Source organism: Silene latifolia, chromosome Y (assembly GCF_048544455.1).
Source record: "Silene latifolia isolate original U9 population chromosome Y, ASM4854445v1, whole genome shotgun sequence".
Lineage (NCBI taxonomy): Eukaryota > Viridiplantae > Streptophyta > Magnoliopsida > Caryophyllales > Caryophyllaceae > Silene > Silene latifolia.
Genome location: NC_133538.1, coordinates 455,010,636 through 455,035,683, shown reverse-complemented (window position 1 = coordinate 455,035,683; position 25,048 = coordinate 455,010,636).

Sequence of the window (25,048 nt, the reverse complement as noted above, 5' to 3'; positions counted from 1 at the left end):
CAAAACAGTCCCAAAATGTTGTATACAACCATCCCCAAAGTAGTCCCATTTCCGTCTTAAACCAGCTCAATATCGGCACTCAAATCCTCCATGAAACCATTCCCAAAACAGAGAAGTAAGCCGTTTCATATTGACCACCAAATAGTCCCAATTTACACTTTAAATCGGTCCCGAAGACCACACAACTCGTACTAAACCAATCTAAGTTAAGAGCGCATAAATAAAACAACTTAATTCAAACATTAGGGTAAAAGAGTGAGTTGGAATCATTATTATTAATGTGCAGACATGATGGAAAAATATGACCGATAATTTTGAAAATTCAGTGAGGCTTTAAAGTATATAACCCCACTAAAAAAAATACCACTCAATAGCTTTGATATATATAGTGGTAGCACTTAGCAGCATCATGATCCAAATGTAACTATAATCTCACAAGGATAGTAAAGCAGGATATACTAACATGTACTCCGTAGCATTTAAGTCATATACCATTATCGAAGACGGGAATTATCACACAATTGAGAAAAACATAAAGGATTAAACTTTATCAAACTAGAGCATATAAAATGACACAAAAGACGGAAATTTCGACATTTGTCGAGTAACCTATCACCGTTACCTTTTTTTGCTCTCCTAAACGCCACAGAAGTCGCCCAAGGATGACACGAAACCCAAAAACAGAAGAAATTAACCCAAAATCCGAATCCTTTGTAAGGCGGCCGAATTGAAATAGGACGAAAGCTTGGCTCTTTTTTACATATAAAGAAGGAGGACGAGGAAAGGAAGCTATTGGTGTAAAACTTATCAAATTTGGTTGAGAATGGAGGCGGGATCTGAGGTTGGGGGTGACGAAAATGGCGAGTGTTGTGGTTCACTGGTTGTTGGCTGCTGTTGTTGTTGATAGATCGAAAGAGGAAAGGACGAAATGAAAAGGGGAAAGTGACGGGGGTGGGGACGGGTACATCAACAATAATAATAATAATAATAATATTTAAGTTAGTTGTGTTGTCGGAATCGGGTTGGTTCGAAAAGAAGTGGCTTTATAAGAGAAATGCGACGATCTTTGCTAAACGTTAACATAAGACGGAAATATTATTATTATTTTCACCTATTATTAATATCCGACTATAATACGTATTTTTATATAAATTAAGCTTTACAACATTACTTATATATAAATCACGTTTAAAATGAAGTTAATTAAATCAAATAATTTAGAAATATAAAGTAAAGTATTAGAATGGTTAAATTAATTATAAATGTCGAAATGAGAAATTTGCGGGTGTTACAATCACCCCATCTTTTAAAAAGTTTCGTCCTCGAAACTTGAAAGTAGAAATGAAAGGTTATAAAAAGAAAGCTGGACCTTTGAAATTGGTAACCCAAAACATTAAAAGGTTACAAATAGTAAGAATTTAAATTCTTTCAAAGTTTCAAATAAAATTTTCTGACAGAACCAGATTCTCATCAAAGGAATGAAAGTGCTCTCGTTGCGCATTCAAGAACATCACATTCCAAATCAAAGATAATGTCAAAAAGCAAATCATTTGTATAAATCGAAAATCAAAATACTATCAAAAACAATAATGAAGAGTTTTCAAAAGTATAAATCTCATTCATGGAACGAAATTGCTCTTGTTGTCCACACAAGAACGCTAACTTTCCAAGTCAAAGACAAATTTCAAACAAAAATCATTCGCCGACAAGCGTAGGGCAAGTTATTAGACGCCTTAATAACGAGTCCTAACATCCATCAACGTTAAAACCAAAAGAAAAAGATAATCCACTCAAATTTTCTTTTGCACGAGCCAAATGAAAATTAAAAGATTCAATCTTAAACTTTAAAAGAAGTCAAATTCTTGAAATTATAACATTAAACTTTGACAAGTAAATCATAAATAAATCAAAGTCATTTAGAACTTGAGCAAAATTAAAAGTAACTCGGGCATAGCAATCAAAATCAAGATAAAGAAATCTATACTCAAAGAACAAAATAGGATTAAATCAAATTTTCATCTTCAAACCTTTAAAATAGGTAAAGTTTTGTAAAAGTAACACAAAGTTTTAACAACAAACCAAAAAAAATGATAGCTTGAAATGTTAAAAAAAAAAAATTGTACAAATTGAAAAACAACTTAGAGAACATAACTACCAAGTACGGTTGCAGAATTCAAACTTAACCAACAAAAGACCTATGACGAACATCCTAGGGGTAAGACTCGAAGTCAGGTCAACAAGGATGTTAAAGGTAGAGTTTTATAGGTTACGAGTATCAAACTTAAAGGAGGAGCACAACGAAGCGGGGAAGAGAGGTATGAACGGTAACGCTTATGGTCAAAGAAAAAGGGAGATTAGACAACAAGGAAACGCCAAATACTCAGATCTCACATAACCACATAATCCTAAACGGTTCCGAAAACTTCCTAACAACAAAAGTTATAACCACAACACTCTCAAGGATTTCCTCAAAACACTTATGTTACTCCATCCTAAGTCATTCCATGAAACAAGGTATTTCACAATAAGTGTGTTTTCACCACTCCAAATCCTAACACATCTACCAACATCGTCCACGAGATCAAGGTCAAAGCTTCTAACAAAGCTACACCCATATCCAACTAGTGTCAACTATGAGTTTCTCAAAATGGTAAACCATCAATCAAAAATCCAAGTTTAAAAGTTCTCTGCACATTCTATCATCCTAAGGAGATCTTGTTATACTCTTGAAACCTAAAGCCTAAACGGTGACATTTTCTGATCTACAAGACAACCATCCAAAACATCTAACTCATCTGAGTTGAGCATCTATCGATCCTAACTTATAATTACATCCCAAAGAACTCTGGCTATTAATCCTCATTATCGTCAAGTGAAAGCCTAAATGTGATTCCAAAACCAACAACAACTCTTGCCTAACATGGTTCTTATGCAATCATCACAACACTCACAAAGGTATACGGACTATGCTAATATTGAGCTCAACTCAAACTTCCAAGTATAAACAACAAGGCCAAGTTCCATAACTTTAGTAACATAGGCAACTCACTCTTTACAACACTAATAATTCCATTAATCACGCACACTCACTTCATGTCAAGCAACTAAGAAACATCTAGGTATGTCCTACTACACTAGCTAAGTCTTTCTAACATCACAACCTCTCAAAGCTAGGATTATAGGTCAACCACAAACAAACTCCACAAATCCAAGTTATCCAACCAAGGTTAACATCCCACAAAAGAAAGAGAACTATCAAAAGGTGTTAAGGGAGGATTAGCAAGGATCAAAGGACAAGTTGAGAGGGTACAAGAGTAACTTCCAAAGAAGAGGAGAAGAGAGTTTAGAAGAAGGATAGGCACCAAGAGATAAAGAATAAGGCAAGATACACAAAGAATGAGAAACATCTTCGAGGAAGTAGAAGCATTCTTCAAAGGTTAAACAAATCTTCAATTTTCGGCAATAGGCGCCAAATCTTGATCTTCGCGTTGGTAGGTTTACGGTTATTGATCCAAGGGCACAACAATTATTAAATGACAATCAACAAATATGTTAGAACCTACCACGAAGCATACACAAAGAGACTACCAACTTAGGTCCTTATTTCTACCCATCTCTCATTCATTATTTAAGGTCAAGTTCAAATTTAAATTTGGGGTACACGTGTGTGCGTCGGGAGCAACATAGGCTCTGATACCAACTGTGACACCCCGGGATAAAGCGGAAAATATAACTTATGAATTCAAGCGGAAATTAGGAAATTTTTGAAGCTTTTAAAAATTAAAGTGCGGATTCATTAAAATCCAAAACATAAATAACAAATGCGGAAATAAAGTTTAAATTATACAAACGTGATAGTCAAGGTGAGGGAAAATATATCCCTCGAATGACAAAACAATAAAAGGTAAATCTAAGCAATACTAATAAACCAACTAATAGCCAAAGTGCTCGCTAGCTCACACATGTCTTCACCCCATAGAAGCACCAACTAATACCTGTCATTCATGTAAACATGAACGCCACAGTCAGTGGGGAGTAAGTCAAGGTTCTCCCAGCCACAATATGTCAAAACGAACATAACAAGGAACTAAAACATGTAAGTCATATAAGATACATACAAAAGATGAGAATATCAAGTTTATATATAAACATGGCAAATAATTGAAATGGAACAAGATAGGCCAACATTAGCATACTAAAGATTCAACTTTTCACGTGAGACCATTGAATAATTTGAAAGATAAGAATACGGTCATTTATGAAAAAGTACGCATTTCAAGGAATTACAACATAGATATGAGATTAGAATCCGAATCATGTGAAGCAGTTAAGTAAGGGATCAACCAATGCAAAATACAAAAATAGAAACCGTAGCCATTATTTGGAAAACCACTTAGTAAACATTGCACGGGACGTGGCCACTAATGTCACATTCATACTTATGGCTTGCATCTCACCATAAGAACGGATGGGAACATCAATTCCGACGATCATATCGCAACTAGATGGCTTATAGCTCACCCCTAGTGTCCGATAGGACCAAGACAAACAGACAAATACCAATATCTATAACCAAGCAAGACCTTTACTACTCATATATCAATATATAATTCCCCTGGTAGGACGACAATGGTACTCCCAAGACTCGGTCCTAGTCTAAATCGCGAGACTCTCGGGACAAAGCCACAGTTCCGATTCGACATGCGGCGAACAGTCCGCATCCAAGAATCGAAGACAGATCGGAAATCGAGAACCCACAATCGGCGGGACGGTCAGAAAGAGGCGGAAGATATGAGCTAAACCCACAATCGGCGGGATGTCCGAAAAAGAGGCGTAAAGATAAGTCAAGCAATACGGTATAGCTTTAAGGCATTATCAAGAATACGACTCAACCAAGCGATACGAATCAACTTGGAAAGAGACTACTACATGTAATGAACCGATGATAATGCTGTTGGGAAATGTGTCCTCAACAATAGTGCGATCATATGATTTAAATATCATTATTAAATCTCATTTTAAGAATACAATTGGGAAGTAATATTGTTACTGTCAACTGGTCAACATATATCGGTAATGATTGGTCGACTAGAGTTTGACATTACTGTCGTGTGACGGTGGTGATCAGTTGACCCCCTAGGTCATACCTATAGGGCAATACTCTTAATTGATTATTTAATTAATCGTATAATGTTGCGAGTTAATTAAATTACTTGAAAATTGACGGACGATTTTGGAAGTAAAATTTACGTATCATATTAAAATATGATTAAATAAGATACGGTCTGAGTAATTGAATTGTATCATTACTCGGATGAAATTATTGTTTAAAGAAACAATCGGAACTGAATGAATTATTATAAATACAATCAGTTGTAATTTATAAATGGTAAAATATTTTGGCACAAGTAATTATAAAATTACTAAGTCGATTTTTGTATGTGACGTATTTTTGATAATACGTTGATTTTTAATATGTTAAAAATACATAACAAATTTATGTCACATATGACATGTGACATATTGACAATTGACAAAAATAATATGGAATCCATATTATAGATTGGGCCGAAATATTGGAGGAGAATTAAGCTAAAATTGTGTTTACATTTTTAGTGGTGAACATAATGATTAAAAGCAAGTGTAGCCATGCAACCCTATAAGACATTGTGAAGACAAATGAGGGCATGCATTGGCTCTCCTACCTCTCTCCTTTGGGCCGGTTTTTGAGAGTGGAAAAACTAATTGTTTTTCCTCTCAATTTTACCTAATATACAATAATGAAAGATTATTATTCATTCATTCTTTCCACCATCTAAAATATGAGTTTTAGAGAGATAAAAAACTCCCATCTTCTTCCTCCCCAAAAACCGAAATATTCAAGAGTTATATAAATATTTTGGTTCAATTTTCTACCTAATTAATATTATACTAGTTTTGTAATATTAATTAAATTAAGAGAAAGCCTTGGGTATAAAGCTTAGGGAGAGATCCTACACTTGGATCTTGGTTCATCCATAAGGAAAAGCTCAAGAACAAGAGAGAAAGGTGATCTCTCTTGTGCCCAATATAACCGAAATCTACAATGTAAGGACTTGATTTCTCTTCTCTTATATTATTGTTTGCATGCATAAAATCCGTTTTAATTTTATGACAAATTAATTATTTAGACATATATGAGTATGTTAGTATGTATATGAATCTACATTTCCTTCAATCGGTATCATGAGCCACGGTTGTTTGCATGCAAATTGGTTAAAAGTTTTTCCGAGTTATATGAATAACAAAATAAAACTTGTAAAATTTGTGTTATTATGATATATCACGAAATAAATACATGCATGTTAATATTTCTGGTCCTAAAATGTTTTAGGATATTTTGGTTAATTTTTCGGATTTTTATTGTTCATAATTTACAATAATGGCATTTAAATGTGATTTTATGAATAAAAAATGTCATTTTTGGTCGAAAATTAGCTATACTTCGAATTTTAAGTTGATCTTTGGATATGTTATCACATATATTATTTTGAGATAACCTGTAATTTTTCATAATTTTTGCACTTGTTATGCTCGAAAAATGAATTTTTCATTATTAAATATGGATTTAAGAGAAAAATAGGTTAATATGAGTTAAATTTCGAATCTGGTCATAGAAAATTAATATGTTGTCACATGCAATTTTACAAAATGTGTGTAAAATAATTGGCTATAAAGAAGTCTTTTAGCATGATTTATGAATTTTTGAAGAAAAATTAGCATAAATAGTGACATTATTAGTGTAAAATTAATAAAACATAATCTATGACTTAGGAAAAACGTCTAATGTTGCATTTTATTGTATTTTTCAGATCTAAAATTTAAAAGTTAATGAAAATAATTTTTCCATGTTTTTATGATTATTTTATTAAATATCGATAAACCGCAACATTGTTTTTCCGGAAATTTTTCGAAATTTTTAACCTAAGATTTTGAACATTATGAGTGTCATGGATTTTTCCAGAATGTTCATGAATTTAAATTTCAAATTTTGAATTTATTTGAAATTTTGTGATTTATTTGAAGTTTAATAGCTTATTTTTGTAATTTTGGTCCATTTATGAACAATTTTGTAAATAAAAGTTAATTATGGTCAAAATTATTAGTGAAGACTATATTTTGAGTCCTAAGAGGTTAGGGTAATTAACTTATGCATAAATATGAGTTTATGTATTTTTGTGATTATAAAATGTTGAAATCACGCAAATCCGTAAAAACCGAGTAATATATGATATTGGCTAATTAAAGGCGATTTAGCATAAAAATTGAGCATGTTCATACATATTATAATGCTGCATTTTCTTTATGATTGTCATAATTTTTTAATTTATGTAATTTTGAATTATGTAATTTTACTTAGTATGGCCTTAGATTTTAATTGGTATTTCCCGAAATGTATGGGAGTATCGATTCGGTTGTAATTTTTTATTGTGATCTCGTATCACCGTTTTGTAATTTAATAGATTTATTTTATTTTAGTTACAAATGTATAATAGGAAATTATGTAATTTATTATGTAATTTTATTCATTCCGGAGTTCCAAAAGACGGATTACTTCAAGAATGACGATACATAAAGACGGTGTTACCTCGAGATGCGTGCCACAACCGAAGTTCAAGGGACCAATGGAGTTGGTTTCCGAATATGTAATAGATTAATAGTTTTTCTATTTTAGGAAGGCCATACTAGGATTTATTTATTTTATGCTTGCATTTTATTTTATGTCACATGCATCGCTAAATCGCCATAACTAAACATGCATTGTCTTCTTTTATCGAGTTTATCGACCGTGTCAATTAAAATTATCGTAGTTCACCGCTTTAGTTCCCTTAAAACGTGATAGATAAAAAATTGACATGACCTCTCGCTAAAACAATCAATTGAGACATAGCCTTACCAAATAGTAGAAACCATGAAAACCTATTTCGCGAGGGAGTGCGCTCGGCCCCACCGGGGTACAAACCTTGTTACGTAGGGGAAGTGGGTGATGAATGTTAATCCACCGAATTCATGTTGATAAGGGATGTATCGGCCACACCGTGCCCAAGTTAATGTGGGTTTGGATCATGGACACATTTATTCGAAATTTGGATTGAACTCAACAAAAGTATTTGATAAGGGATGTATCGGCCCCACCGTGCCCTTGTCGATGTGTTTTGGGCTATAGATAATTGTTAATGTAATATTATCGACCAAGAGTTCTATAAGTAGAATCGATTAAACGTTAATCCACCGAGTTATATTGATAAAGGATGTATCGGCCCCACCGTGCCTAAGTCGATATGAATTTGGGTCTTGGAATCATTTATCATAGTTGGGTAGAGGTCACTATGTAAATGCTATACTTGTTTTTCAAGTATTAATAAAACGATAAATGTTAAGTTTTCCACTATTCCGTTTTTATATTGTTCTATTTCTTTACCACTATTCATATACGATATCATTTCGTTTTTGACTCAAAACTCCATTAAAACATCGTAACTAAAGACAAAATTTGAATTTTCTTCTAAAGACCTCGTATTAACCATTGCTAAGGATCTCTTGTAAAGAGTATAGATTAAAGTTCTTCATTATCAAACAGGTTTTTGATTCTTGACTAACACTTCTACTTACAATGGACTATGTTTCATGTACTTAAATGAATTAAGTACATTAAAGCGATAAATTGTTTTGGTAATTAGTTTTGTCAGAATTCGTAATTGACCAAAATAACGCAACCACTTCAATGAAAGTTTTAAGACTAAAACGAACAAATGAAGAGTGATCTTCATGAATTCAACTTTGCTTCTCAAAGCAAAGACTCATTGAATTAAGTGGGAGCATTCTCTTAAACCGTTAAGATAAGGACGAGGTTCAAGAAGTAAAGATTATAATGGAATTGATACAAGGTAATGTTAAAGGTAAAGTTGTTGAGAATGACGATACTAAACCTATCAATCCCGACCGATAAAGTTTCCATTGTCTTAAATGTTAGACACGAGAAAGGAAACTACCCCAAATTATTGAAGAATCAACAAGTTAGTTGTGGGACATCTAATGGGATCTTCTTCTTTAAATGTCTATATGATTGACATAAATTTTGCTAGTACTACTTCGTCAATATTAGAAACCGGTGGTGGTTTTCATCATCATGTTTGATACATGGGATGATAAGAATATAACGACTAGCAACAATAATATCGAGAGATAGAGTAATTGTGTACTCAATCTAGTTTTTGGATTTAAAGTTGTACTTAATTATGACTATTAAGTGCATAAACTCTAAATAAGAATATAAACTTGTTAAGATACAAGAGAGGTTTCACTTTTCTGACCCTATACACCACGATTTGATGTATGGCTAGCCCATTATCAAGGTGATTATATTCTAAACCAAACTAGAATGATATATCATGAAGATGATGTAAGACTCAAATTGGTAACCCAAGATTAAACCTTAAAATTTTGGAATGATGAACGCAAAGAGTTATCGAGTACTCTTGAAACCATTAGATTGTTAATGGTATGTGCGTATCTTGTATTCAAAGCAAGATGTCTCGTGCCTTTTGGTTGAAAAGGAGATCGAGGTTGTAAATCATTGATCCGAAATAGGTTGATCATTTTCTTTTACCAACGATTTAGGTTGACACTAATGTGTTCACTTAATAAGGTAAATAGAGAAATTTTTGAAGAATTTCAAAGAATTCAAGGAATCACGATTTAAGTCGTGATGGGATTGTCAAAGTGAAGACTTTGATATAAGCCAAAGGAAATGTGATATAGTATCACAAGTTAATCTCTCTTAGCACGCATTATGGAATAATGTGTGATTAGATAAGAAATCAAACGTTATTCGATAAGGTTTGGATTTCAATCAAGTTACTTTGAGTTACTTGATCCTTTTGGGGATTTTATCATTTTTGTCTAAATTATTTTTCCACTAAATCGAATCATATGGGATATGAAATGGTAAGGGTACCATGGTTGTAAGTTTTCACAAGAGACAAATGCTCATTTTTCCCTTTCAATTTTCACGAGTACAACGGGTTTGCGGCTCATGAAGCTGTCTTTCTAAAATACAAGTTTATTTTTAGAAGACAGAGTGGGAGAAATTATTCAAAGAGCCACAAAGATGTTATGTCGCAAGAAACAGGTCTTTCTTGGCTACGTGAGATGTTTTGTGTAAAACGTTGTCGCAAGAAACTGGTCTTTCTTGGCTACATGAGACGTTTTGTGTAAGACATTGTTTCTTCAAAACCTAGGAGGTTAAAATTCGTCACTTGTTAAAAATGATGAATTCATGTTACTTTTAAGAAAGTAAAGAGCTTATAACTTACAAAGAAATTGTTTGATTCAAGTTGATTACTTCTAGAAAGTAATGAACATATGACTTACATAAGAGTGTTTAAAGTCACAGCTCAATACAAGGCTTAGAGCCATGAAAATCCGAAATAAAAGGCTTGATTAGTGACAAAGGGTTTTTGCACTAATAAAGAGAGATTTCAAGGTTTGATTGGTTGCAAAGGGTTTTGCACAAATTGAAATGCTTAAGTCTATTTGGATCTTCTTAGGGATTGTGTTTCATTATTATGAAATACATAGCGAGTGAATCTAAAACCCACTTCTTCAATAGAAGGAATGTATTCAATACATGTCTTGAGTTTAGTAGATTCTTGCAATCCTAAGATAATGTGAAACTTAAGAGAGGGTCTTAAGTAGGACATCAATGAGTTGAAATCAATGTTTTGATCATGTTATAAAACTTTTCTCGATAAGTCGAGAAGTTGTGTTTATACATGGAGTTTAGTGGGAGTTACGGAAATTTTAATTAGTCCGATATGTGGATGACATATTGATCATTAGGAATGATTTAAGACTTTTGGAGTATTACAATACATCTTTAATATCCAAATTTATGAAGATAAATCCACGTGATATTAGCGTCAATAAGAAGTCTTATGTTGATAAGATTCATGACTAGTTCAATTAAATTGAACATATTTGATTGATTCCATTTGCTTCATTGTCAAATCAATTAAATAGGAAATGATGTATAACACTTCATATGCTTTGAGTATGATGAACTGTTTTCAAAATCGAATTTAAGTAATCTTTACCAAGTAAGCTATAAAGATTACCCTTAAGTGCTTGCAGAAGCATTAAGGCTATGATGCAAAGTGTTTATGATGCAATATTGTGTAAGGGTGTTACACAAGTGACAATTGACAATTGAGATTGCGCATGGTTTCCGACAAAACCATAATCAAAACACATTAGGATGGTTAAGATACCATTGTGGCAATGTTAATTAAGAAGTAGATTTTCTAGAATCGTTCTAGGCAATAAAGAACAATGAGAGATATTTATAACGGAAATTGAGTACACTTGCGATCATGATGGGATGTGCAAGAAAGATGAGTCCCGCACACTGTGAAAACAGTGGGAGCTATTCTTAGGCTAGAGGGACTATGTCTTGATTAGATCTCGACACGTACTCAGAAAGTATTGTAATGCAAATGTATACATTACAAAGGAAAACGAGTATGTAGTGAGGTTGAGTAAGGTACAAGAAATTGATAAAACCTACTAACCAAAGCCTTCTCAAAGGCTAAACATGATGAGTCATGTCATTTCAATTGAATTGAAATGAACAACTATGTACAAGATCAAATTAGATTATAGAACATGAAATAGTAATCAAGCATTGACTATTCATGTGTGATAATCGCATTTGTCGTTCGAGTTTTATTTTAAAACTCTTTTTATTATACTTTGTTACATCCAAACGGGTTGTAGAGACAATTGAACCCCGTTAAAGTGAACACGGATTAGCATAGTATTCGCCCATAGTCGCTTGTATGAGGTGACGTCTCGAAGTGACTAGAGTGTGATGCGATTGATGGCAAGTTCAAGTGCCATACAGTCATGTGAGATGACTAGTCGATCACATAGGCAGATGTTAGGAACACCTTGTCGGGCCTTATGACCGCTTATAGAGTTCTGGCAAATTTATATAGCCTGGTCGTGGCGAGAGCTGCTATAGTATTCTAATGAGTCGATTCTTTTGACTAAAGACTATTCACCTAAGATGGCACAGTTTCAGATTAACTTTGATTTGTGTTACTACGACCTTCGTAAATGGGGTCAAATGGGCATATTTTGGGTTATGATGGCTGTGGCTAGTCGAAGGGAATGAGTGCGATAGGAATTGTCCACCCCCTTGTCAGGGTTAAAACAATATCTCAAGGCCACTCGAGGAGTAATGAACTGGAAATGCGTGGCCACGCTCGGAAGGTATCCAGAGTGGATAAATCCGGTCAATCAGTTATTCTCCAGATCGAGGAAACCACTCTCGATATGATCACTTGCAAGTACGACCTGAAAGACACCTTGCATTGAGTGGGAGATAGTAATAGGACAAGAGAATTGGTGACGCACACTTGTCGAGGACAAGTGGGAGATTGTTGGGAAATGTGTCCTCAACAATAGTGCGATCATATGATTTAAATATCATTATTAAATCTCATTTTAAGAATACAATTGGGAAGTAATATTGTTCTTTGTCAATTGGTCAACATATATCGGTAATGATTGGTGACTAGAGTTTGACATTCTTTTGTCGTGTGACGGTGGTGATCAGTTGACCCCTAGGTCATACCTATAGGGCAATACTCTTAATTGATTATTTAATTAATCGTATAATGTTGCGAGTTAATTAAATTACTTGAAAATTGACGGACGATTTTGGAAGTAAAATTTACGTATCATATTAAAATATGATTAAATAAGATACGATCGAGTAATTGAATTGTATCATTACTCGGATGAAATTATTGTTTAAAGAAACAATCGGAATTGAATGAATTATTATAAATACAATCGGTTGTAATTTATAAATGGTAAAATATTTTGGCACAAGTAATTATAAAATTACTAAGTCGATTTTTGTATGTGACGTATTTTTGATAATACGTTGATTTTTAATATGTTAAAATTACATAACAAATTTATGTCACATATGACATGTGACATATTGACAATTGACAAAAATAATATGGAATCCATATTATAGATTGGGCCGAAATATTGGAGGAGAATTAAGCTAAAATTGTGTTTACATTTTTAGTGGTGAACATAATGATTAAAAGCAAGTGTAGCCATGCAACCCTATAAGACATTGTGAAGACAAATGAGGGCATGCATTGGCTCTCCTACCTCTCTCCTTTGGGCCGGTTTTTGAGAGTGGAAAAACTAATTGTTTTTCCTCTCAATTTTACCTAATATACAATAATGAAAGATTATTATTCATTCATTCTTTCCACCATCTAAAATATGAGTTTTAGAGAGATAAAAAACTCCCATCCTCTTCCTCCCCAAAAACCGAAATATTCAAGAGTTATATAAATATTTTGGTTCAATTTTCTACCTAATTAATATTATACTAGTTTTGTAATATTAATTAAATTAAGAGAAAGCCTTGGGTATAAAGCTTAGGGAGAGATCCTACACTTGGATCTTGGTTCATCCATAAGGAAAAGCTCAAGAACAAGAGAGAAAGGTGATCTCTCTTGTGCCCAATATAACCGAAATCTACAATGTAAGGACTTGATTTCTCTTCTCTTATATTATTGTTTGCATGCATAAAATCCGTTTTAATTTTATGACAAATTAATTATTTAGACATATATGAGTATGTTAGTATGTATATGAATCTACATTTCCTTCAAATGCAAGTGAAACATTTCATGCCAAATCATAATCATGAATAAATAACCCATTTCTTCAATATTTGTCACTTGGATAAAAATGTAGCTAGGTGGAAATGGACCATTTAAGGTAAGCAAAACAAGAATTTGATTATAAATAACTCAAATGTAAGATAAACCATTTACTACTCACAATGGCGTTCATATTAAAAGGGAACATGTCATTTCATATACACATGAGCTAATAGTGAATGTATTCCACAAGTATAAACCATGTGAGAAGAATATAAAAATAAATGATATTTAACTAATTACGTTATATAAAACACGAGACGGAAACTAAACATATAACTAATCTTAGACTATTATCTTGATTTTTAGAGACTTGTAGTATTGATGGATTTTACGTGAAATTTTAATATGGTAAAATCCAGGCTTCAAATGAGACTAAACTCTTACAAGAAACAAACGCCACATTAACCTTAATCTCACTCATATATTTCCCATTTAGTGAGTCAATTCAGACCTTTCACACAAACTACTTTTATCAGCAATACCCGACTAGGCGCCAATAGAAACTATGACCACGACTCAAGGAGCCACTTGGGCAGCCCCTTTCACGACCCCAAACAACCAGCCATGACCTAGGCCGCGACTGGCCAGCCTTGGTCCCGTGCCCAGCCAGCCCCTGCCGAGGCCAGGCAGGCCCTTGCAAAACAGGTCGCCACTGACCGACCAGCCTGCAACATGACTCCAAAACAATCCCAATATGATCTGAAAGTGACCGAACTAAGCTATCTAAAACAGTCCCAAAACAATCCTAGAAAGGCATACAACCCGTCCCCAAAACTTTCCTAAAGTACCTGCAAAGACTACCTCAAAACAGCGAGAAATCGTTCCAAAAAGACTCAAAAACAGTCCCACAATAGCATTATACAGTCCATGAGTAACCTGCACACAGTGACTCAAAACAGTCCCAAAATATTGTATACAACCGTCCCCAAAGTAGTCCCATTTCCATCTTAAACCAGCTCAATATCGGCACTCAAATCCTCCATGAAACCATTCCCAAAACAGAGAAGTAAGCCGTTTCATATTGACCACCAAACAGTCCCAATTTACACTTTAAATCGGTCCCGAAGACCACACAACTCGTACTAAACCAATCTAAGTTAAGAGCGCATAAATAAAACAACTTAATTCAAACATTAGGGTGAAAGAGTGATTTGGAATCATTATTATTAATGTGCAGACATGATGGAAAAATATGACCCATAATTTTGAAAATTCAGTGAGGCTTTAAAGTATATAACCCCACTAAAAAAAATACCACTCAATAGCTTTGATATATATAGTGGTAGCACTTAGCAGCATCATGATCCAAATGTAACTATAATCTCACAAGGATAGTAAAGCAGGATATACTAACATGTACTCCGTAGCATTTAAGTCATATACCATTATCGAAGACGGGAATTATCACACAATTGAGAAAAACATAAAGGATTAAACTTTATCAAACTAGAGCATATAAAATGACACAAAAGACGGAAATTTCGACATTTGTCGAGTAACCTATCACCGTTACCTTTTTTTGCTCTCCTAAACGCCACAGAAGTCGCCCAAGGATGACACGAAACCCAAAAACAGAAGAAATTAACCCAAAATCCGAATCCTTTGTAAGGCGGCCGAATTGAAATAGGACGAAAGCTTGGCTCTTTTTTACATATAAAGAAGGAGGACGAGGAAAGGAAGCTATTGGTGTAAAACTTATCAAATTTGGTTGAGAATGGAGGCGGGATCTGAGGTTGGGGGTGACGAAAATGGCGAGTGTTGTGGTTCACTGGTTGTTGGCTGCTGTTGTTGCTGATAGATCGAAAGAGGAAAGGACGAAATGAAAAGGGGAAAGTGACGGGGGTGGGGACGGGTACATCAAAAACAACAACAATAATAATAATAATATTTAAGTTAGTTGTGTTGTCGGAATCGGGTTGGTTCGAAAAGAAGTGGCTTTATAAGAGAAATGCGACGATCTTTGCTAAACGGTTAAATAAGACGGAATTATTATTATTATTTTCACCTATTATTAATATCCGACTATAATACGTATTTTTATATAAATTAAGCTTTACAACATTACTTATATATAAATCACGTTTAAAATGAAGTTAATTAAATCAAATAATTTAGAAATATAAAGTAAAGTATTAGAATGGTTAAATAAATTATAAATGTCGAAATGAGAAATTTGCGGGTGTTACAATCACCCCATCTTTTAAAAAGTTTCGTCCTCGAAACTTGAAAGTAGAAATGAAAGGTTATAAAAAGAAAGCTGGACCTTTGAAATTGGTAACCCAAAACATTAAAAGGTTACAAATAGTAAGAATTTAAATTCTTTCAAAGTTTCAAATAAAATCTTCTAACAGAACCAGATTCTCATCAAAGGAACGGAAGTGCTCTCGTTGCGCATTCAAGAACATCACATTCCAAATCAAAGATAAGGTCAAAAAGCAAATCATTTGTATAAATCGAAAATCAAAATACTTTCAAAAACATTAATGAAGAGTTTTCAAAAGTATAAATCTCATTCATGGAACGAAATTGCTCTTCTTGTGCACACAAGAACGCTAACTTTCCAAGTCAAAGACAAATTTAAAACAAAAATCATTCGCCGACAAGCGTAGGGCAAGTTATTAGACACCTTTAATAATGAGTCCTAACATCCATCAACGTTAAAACCAAAAGAAAAAGATAATCCACTCAAATTTTCTTTTGCACGAGCCAAATGAAAATTAAAAGATTCATTGTTAAACTTTAAAAGAAGTCAAATTCTTGAAATTATAACATTAAACTTTGACAAGTAAATCATAAATAAATCAATGTCATTTAGAACTTGAGCAAAATTAAAAGTAACTCGGGCATAGCAATCAAAATCATGATAAAGAAATCTATACTCAAAGAACAAAATAGGATTAAATCAAATTTTCATCTTCAAACCTTTAAAATAGGTAAAGTTTTGTAAAAGTAACACAAAGTTTTAACAATAAACCAAAAAAAATGATAGCTTGAAATGTTAAAAAAAAATTGTACAAATTGAAAAACAACTTAGAGAACATAACTACCAAGTACGGTTGCAGAATTCAAACTTAACCAACAAAAGACCTATGGCGAACATCCTAGGGGTAAGAGTCGAAGTCAGGTCAACAAGGATGTTAAAGGTAGAGTTTCATAGGTTACGAGTATCAAACTTAAAGGAGGAGCACAACGAAGCGGGGAAGAGAGGTATGAACGGTAACGCTTATGGTCAAAGAAAAAGGGAGATTAGACAACAAGGAAACGCCAAATACTCAGATCTCACATAACCACATAATCCTAAACGGTTCCGAAAACTTCCTAACAACAAAACTTATAACCACAACACTCTCAAGGATTTCCTCAAAACACTTATGTTACTCCATCCTAAGTCATTCCATGAAACAAGGTACTTCACAATAAGTGTGTTTTCACCACTCCAAATCCTAACACATCTACCAACATCGTGCACGAGATCAAGGTCAAAGCTTCTAACAAAGCTACACCCATATCCAACTAGTGTCAACTATGAGTTTCTCAAAATGGTAAACCATCAATCAAAAATCCAAGTTTAAAAGTTCTCTGCACATTCTATCATCCTAAGGAGATCTTGTTATATTCTTGAAACCTAAAGCCTAAACGGTGAACTTCTCTGATCTACGAGACAACCATCCAAAACATCTAACTCATCTGAGTTGAGCATCTATCGATTCTAACTTATAATTACATCCCAAAGAACTCTGGCTATTAATCCTCATTATCGTCAAGTGAAAGCCTAAATGTGATTCCAAAACCAACAACAACTCTTGCCTAACATGGTTCTTAAGCAATCATCACAACACTCACAAAGGTATACCGACTATGCTAACATTGAGCTCAACTCAAACTTCCAAGTATAAACAACAAGGCCAAGTTCCATAACTTTAGTAACATAGGCAACTCACTCTTTACAACACTAATAATTCCATTAATCAAGCTCACTCACTTCATGTCAAGCAACTAAGAAACATCTAGGTATGTCCTACTACACTAGTTAAGTCTTTCTAACATCACAACCTCTCAAAGCTAGGATTATAGGTCAACCACAAACAAACTCCACAAAGCCAAGTTATCCAACCAAGGTTAACATCCCACAAAAGAAAGAGAACTATCAAAAGGTGTTAAGGGAGGATTAGCAAGGATCAAAGGACAAGTTGAGAGGGTACAAGAGTAACTTCCAAGGAAGAGGAGAAGAGAGTTTAGAAGAAGGATAGGCACCAAGAGATAATGAATAAGGCAAGATACACAAAGAATGAGAAACATCTTCGAGGAAGTAGAAGCATTCTTCAAAGGTTAAACAAATCTTCAATTTTCGGCAATAGGCGCCAAATCCGAATCCTTTGTAACGCGGCCGAATTGAAATAGGACGAAAGCTTGGCTTTTTTTACATATAAAGAAGGAGGACGAGGAAAGGAAGCCATTGGTGTAAAACTTATCAAACTTGGTTGAGAATGGAGGCGGGATCTGAGGTTGGGGGTGACAAAAATGGCGAGTGTTGTGGTTCACTGGTTGTTGGCTGCTGTTGTTGCTGATAGATCGAAAGAGGAAAGGAGGAAATGAAAAGGGGAAAGTGACGGGGGTGGGGATGGGTACATCAACAACAACAATAATAATAATAATAATATTTAAGTTAGCTGTGTTGTCGGAATCGGGTTGGTTCGAAAAAAAGTGGCTTTACAAGAGAAATTCGACGATCTTTGCTAAACGGTAACATAAGACGGAAATATTATTATTATTGTAACAACCCGGATTATAAAACAAAGAATATAACTTATTATAAAGTAAACATCAGAGTACGATACTGATAAAAGGGTCAAGGTGGCGGAAACACCTGACCAATCCGGTTCGCTACTAAATCCAAAACAACTAATACATTATTCAAAGGTTCTTAAAACATAAGGCAAACTCTTAATTTATTATTAAGCTCGCTTCGCACATTTCCCAAGCAAGCATCAACCAGTCAGCAACATCTGAACAACCTGAGAAGGGGGTCGATAATTCAGTCGGGAGTAACTAGATGCTCTCCCAGTCATGTTTACAACAACTGAATATAACCAACAATCAATAACAATTGAAATGCATAAACAGTAAACATGTGAGATCATCTATACTCATAAAAATCAAACTCAGACTTACTACTCATGATATTCATAACACTAGATGAATGAGACTATATGAACTTAGACCATATGCACGAACTAGACCATGGACACCTACAAACCCAAGTAGACACGATCCACAGCACATAAGGCACAAAGCTAGCAACAAAGCATAGCGAATAGAGCGAACGCCGCTAGAACATTTAACTGATGAACTAGCAGATGGAACGTTTAACTGACGAACCATCGGTTGTGAAGTATTTAATCGATACTCACACGGTACTATGTATAGCGTATCACCACCGCCTATATGCCTAAGACTGGCGGACCACTCTCGATGCATTAATCGTACATCGAACGACACTCGGGACCTTAACGTTTAATCGATTTAATCGGCCACCCCGAACATAGACCTATAAACCTCCGAAGAGCAGCTCTTGATTCATTCCGATAGTATTTAACTGATACTACCGTCATCTATTCGACTTAGCCAACAAATAAATATGCACAGTTTAACTGACTGCACACGACATGCATAGACCACACCACGACTCAACTCAGAAGAACCGTTTAACTGACTGTTCAACTTATGCAAATGCACAGTTTAACTTACTGTACAACTCATGCGTGAATAACATCACGACTCAACATAGTAGAACAGTTTAACTGACTGCCCTACCAACATACGAACAAGAATAACCAAGGACATATGCAACAAAAGGATATAACACCTAGAACACAACACAACATGTGAAACAAGTACCAACCATACAATGTTATAGTACTCCAGCTATAACTTTAACATTAACCATTCAATGTTATAGTAACCCTAACAATAACGTGAACTCCGGATGCGAGGTTATAGTAACCTCGACTATAATTTCAGCATATATAACTTGAAGTTATACATACCTCAACCATAACCTTGACACGAAACTCAAAGTTATACTAGCATTAACCATAACCTTGAGCCATAATCCCAAGGTTACATTAGTTACAGCCATAACTTGAGTAACAACCCAAAGTTGTACTAACTTCAGCTATAACACTTGAATCATCATCAAGGTTATACTAGCTTCAGCTATAACTTTGGAGAGAACCCTTGGCCGCCTATCATGTCGCCACTAGGGTTTATTCGTAAACCCTAATTGCGCTCATGACACCCATAATAAACATGTAAACAATATACGATATATGATGAAAGCATTAAAACATATACAAGCATGCGAAAACATAATTAACATGATAATAAACAATCAAACACGTACCAATTACACAAATCAATTATTAAATCATGTAAATTACATCAATTGGCATAAACATAATTAAAGGAAAACACCTAGTTACCTTTTTAGCAATTAATGATAACCTCCATAAAGAAAAACGACCAACAAATCCTTGTATCCAACACGTGCAAACGTCCCAAAAACCGACATTATAGGATACCCGAATCCAAATCCATGAAAGCACCATAAAAATACTCTTCCTCTTCTTTATCCATTAAAATAAGAGACCTTAAAGGTAGGTCTAAAAGTCCATAGAAATAATTCTAATAAAAATATTTGGAGAATAAATTATTGTAAAGGTAAGAGCAAGGATTGTGAAAATATAATTTATGTATGAATTTGGAAGAAGGAAAGATATTCAACAAATGAGTCAAAGGGAGAAAATAAGAACAAAAGAGAGAAATAGAGGAGAGGCCGTGCGGCATATTTCACGCAAGAACAAAGAGAGCAGCTTGTCTGCTTGGTTAGGGTTTCACAGGAGAAAGAAAAAGGATTGACCTAGTTGCTTGCTAGGTTAATTCTATTTATAAGGGATTAACTAATGGGCTTTGGATCCATTAGCTTATACAATGGATTATCTGATTATAAATCAGGTTGAACCATATTAAAACGCAAGGAGAGCTTATTATAGAAAAGAAATTATTGAATTAAAATAGTAAAATCGTCAACGGACATTTTAACCCCAATCAAAAGTAGATTAAAACGAGAAATAATAAAATAGAGAACGAAGACGATAAATATAAATATTTCCAAAATACATTATTAGACATCGAAATAATTAATTTAATAAAATACTTTTATAATAAAATATTATTATAAAATACGGGGTGTTACAATCCAACTCCCTAAAAAGAAGTTTCGTCCTTGAAACTTGAAATTCAAAGATAAGACCAAAAGAAGGTAAGAATTACAAGTGATCATCAATAAAGGTCATCTCGGAATCCTAACCGCTGCGCACTCTGATCCATATCCAAACTCAAACCAAAGAAAAAGATATTCCCAAAATCCTTAATGTTATCACCATCTCCATTCACTTTACAATCTCAAAAGTCACATCAAACCCATACTATCACAACCCAAAATGATCGTTAAGTTAATTCGATCCCAAATAGTCTCTCCTATCTCGGTATGACCTAATCGTCGTACGACCACAACGTTTCACACATGCATCACCTTTAAGCATGTGGTTGACGCTCATAAAGTCTATCACGTCTCATAAGCCATAATATCACTAAGTTCCTCACTTCCACCAAGTACACTCAACACCTATAAGTAATATTCCACAAGGTACAACTTCTAGTTCTCAAATTTCAAACACTCATCCAACTAGCATTAACCATCATTAAACAACATATACGACCTCTTAAAATTGTGAACTCGTTAATCTTACTCCAAATTCACATAACTTTTAACAAACACTCCAATTCTAGCTTATCATTCACCACAAGATCTGACATTAAACAAAACCCCAAACAGATAATCTCTAAACCAAAGTATCTTTCGAATGAGAAAACTCTTTGATTCATGAGTGTCATTATAATCACTCCTACTCTAATATCCTCAAAGTGAGTAGTGCTTACTACCAATCACAACTCTCAAACATCAAAAAGCTTTAATAAATCTCGATGATTCTCAATATATATCTAGTATCCAAAGTCATCAATCTCAATCATCAAACTCTGACTAAACTGTCAAAATTCTATCCAACCTCAATCTCACGGCAAAATCATTTGTCGCAATCGCAAGAATCAATCACTTCCTCTAAACACTTATGATCATGACCTTCCTAAGAACCCAAGAAACCATACAGCTTTAGTTAAGCTAGTACCTATTGTACCACAACACACTTGTCATCGACAACGCAATCCCATCAATGTATACAAATAACACCATACAAGTCTCATCACCTGTGCTCATATAATCACCCAACTTATAACCTCAATTTGTAATTACAGTTTACTATCCATGAATATCATCTCAACATCACAATTCCACCATAAGACTTTAAGAATCTATGTCCGTCAATTAATCACTCATACTCTTAAATGAAACATCTTTATCCTCAGATAGAACAAACAAACATCTATATACATTCAGAGTAAAAACATCCTCAAACTTTTAGAGCTCAATATAACACCTTTAATACTCCTTCTCAAAAATCTATATGTTATCCCAATTCACACTTGCATACAACTATGTTACTAAGTTCTCAACCTCAAATAACCAAACATCAAACTCAAGGTTTCTAACATCGCTCGCAAAAGGATCCAAGCTTCCACTACGAGATGATCACAAGTAGCTCTAATGATATTTCAAACATTTTCAAGTTGCCATAAAAGAACAAACAACTTGCAAACCAAAACAAAACATTTTCGTGTAATACCACAAAGCAAAAGAACACATAGCTTAAGGATATATAAGCTCAGAGAGAAATCAATGTGAAAAGGGTAGTTTCAAAAGTTCAAAGAAGAAGGAACTGGAGTTGAAATAAAGAACAAATAGAGAGTAACGATAGATTAAATGGACAGAGGACTAAGATAAGAAATCTTTGGTTCGAAGGTTCAAATAGAAGAGGTATTGTTAACACGTGCAAGGATGACAAGGATAGACAACTCCAAAAACTAGTTTATCTATGCAAAGACGACACCTTAAGATAAAATAAACAAAGCAGATAACCAAGGTCTTACAATTCTCGTACAATCATCACTCAAGGTAACAACGTCTCGAAATGTCCTTTCATCATATTTCCATAATACCTCATAACCGACAAATCTCTATATAACTGTCCCTCTAAAAACACTATATTCCTCAGATTATCAACTCTCTAGAAGATAAACTCTCACGACCATCAACTCTCAAGTCCTTCCACTCTCAAGAACTCCATCTAATCACACTTTGTGAATCAATCCATAGAAATCTCTATATCCTCAAAACATGGGCACCACGATACATTATAATCATCGTCAACATGGTCGCTCACTAAGTCAGCGCTTGAACACCTTAACATTAACATCTCACAAGTCCATAAACTACAATTCTTTTCTTTCAATCAATCCTTAAAAAGGTAAGATCATTAAATAACTCCTCAACGGATAAATCATAAAATCTTTGATAACTCCCTAATAGTCATAACGATTCTTACACCTCAAATATGACATCCCAATAAAAGACGAGCATAGTCTCCAAAATTCCCAACGTGCTCAATCTAAACTTCACGATAACATGCAATTCAACTCTAACATCCTACTCTCGATCCATAAATAACTCGCATAAACTTTCCCTTAGCACGTGGCAAAACTCAATAATTGTAACCATTAAAAGCAAGCCACGATACTCCAAATAAAACCATAAGATAAATCTACTCCTTATGTCTCCCACTTGTGAAACTATGAAACCACAACCATATATCTTATGCCACAAATCATCACCCTCTAACATCAATAAGGATTTCCTCAAGTATCTCAAAGGACTTAAGAACATCTAATCCCAAAAGAAACATCATTTTAACAACCACTTATCCCAAATGAGACTTCATCTTAACAACCTCTAATCCCAAAGGAAACTTTGTCTCAAAAACCTCTAATCCCAAAGTAAACTTCCTCGTTACCAAACCCATAATAATAAATGCTATTCCCGATCATACTTGAACATCCCTATCCACAATCCATCTTAACTTACTGTCTCAAGACCCAAACCACAAGGGGAATCAACTCCGAAATTTACCTCAAGCACGACAACACCATCAAGTGATCCAAAAAGGATGAAAGTACGATAAGAGTAAAGCTCGGGTTATCAAGGAATAAAAGTTTTGACCGACATATAACCAAAATGCACGACACGTAACATGGAGAGGACGTTTTCAAAATTGACCATCTTTAAAATCAACAAAACATGCTTGAAAAAGTCATACATGAACAACACATTTTATACAACTAATGACGAAACAAAAATCAAGTCATAATGACACAATACATAAACAAAACATTTAATACTATTAATAACAATATGGGATATTAAGGCACAAATAAGCAAGTGCATAAACAAACAAATACAGGAATAAAACATGTAATACAATTAACAATGTTACGAAACATTAAGGTATAAAAAGTAAGTACACGAACAATACATGTAATACAATTAATAACGGTCAGAACATTAAGGTATAAACTAACAGATACATAAAAAAAACACAGTTAACACAGTTAATAAAGATACGAGACATTAAATAAGGCATAACTAAACAAGTGTAAGAACTACACATCTATCACAATTAATAATTATACGAAACATAAACACATAATCGAACAAGTACATGACCAACAACATATGTAATAAATTTAATAACGATAAGAAACATTAAGGCATAAACAAACAAGTCCTTAATTGTTTCTACCCCATTTACTCTCACTCATTTACTAAGTCAATTTAGTTTAGTCATTAACTACGCGAGAGTTGGGAGCGTGTTTGCTCTGATACCAACTGTAACAACCCGGATTATAAAACAAAGAATATAACTTATTATAAAGTAAACATCGTAGTCACGACATCGATAAAAGGGTCAAGGTGGCGGAAACACCTGACCAATCCGGTTCGCTACTAAATCCAAAACAACTAATACATTATTCAAAGGTTCTTAAAACATAAGGCAAACTCCTAATTTATTATTAAGCTCGCTTCGTACATTTCCCAAACAAGCATCAACCAGTCAGCAACATCTGAACAACCTGAGAAGGGGGTCGACAATTCAGTCGGGAGTAACTAGATGCTCTCCCAGTCATGTTTACAACAATTGAATATAACCAACAATCAATAACAATTGAAATGCATA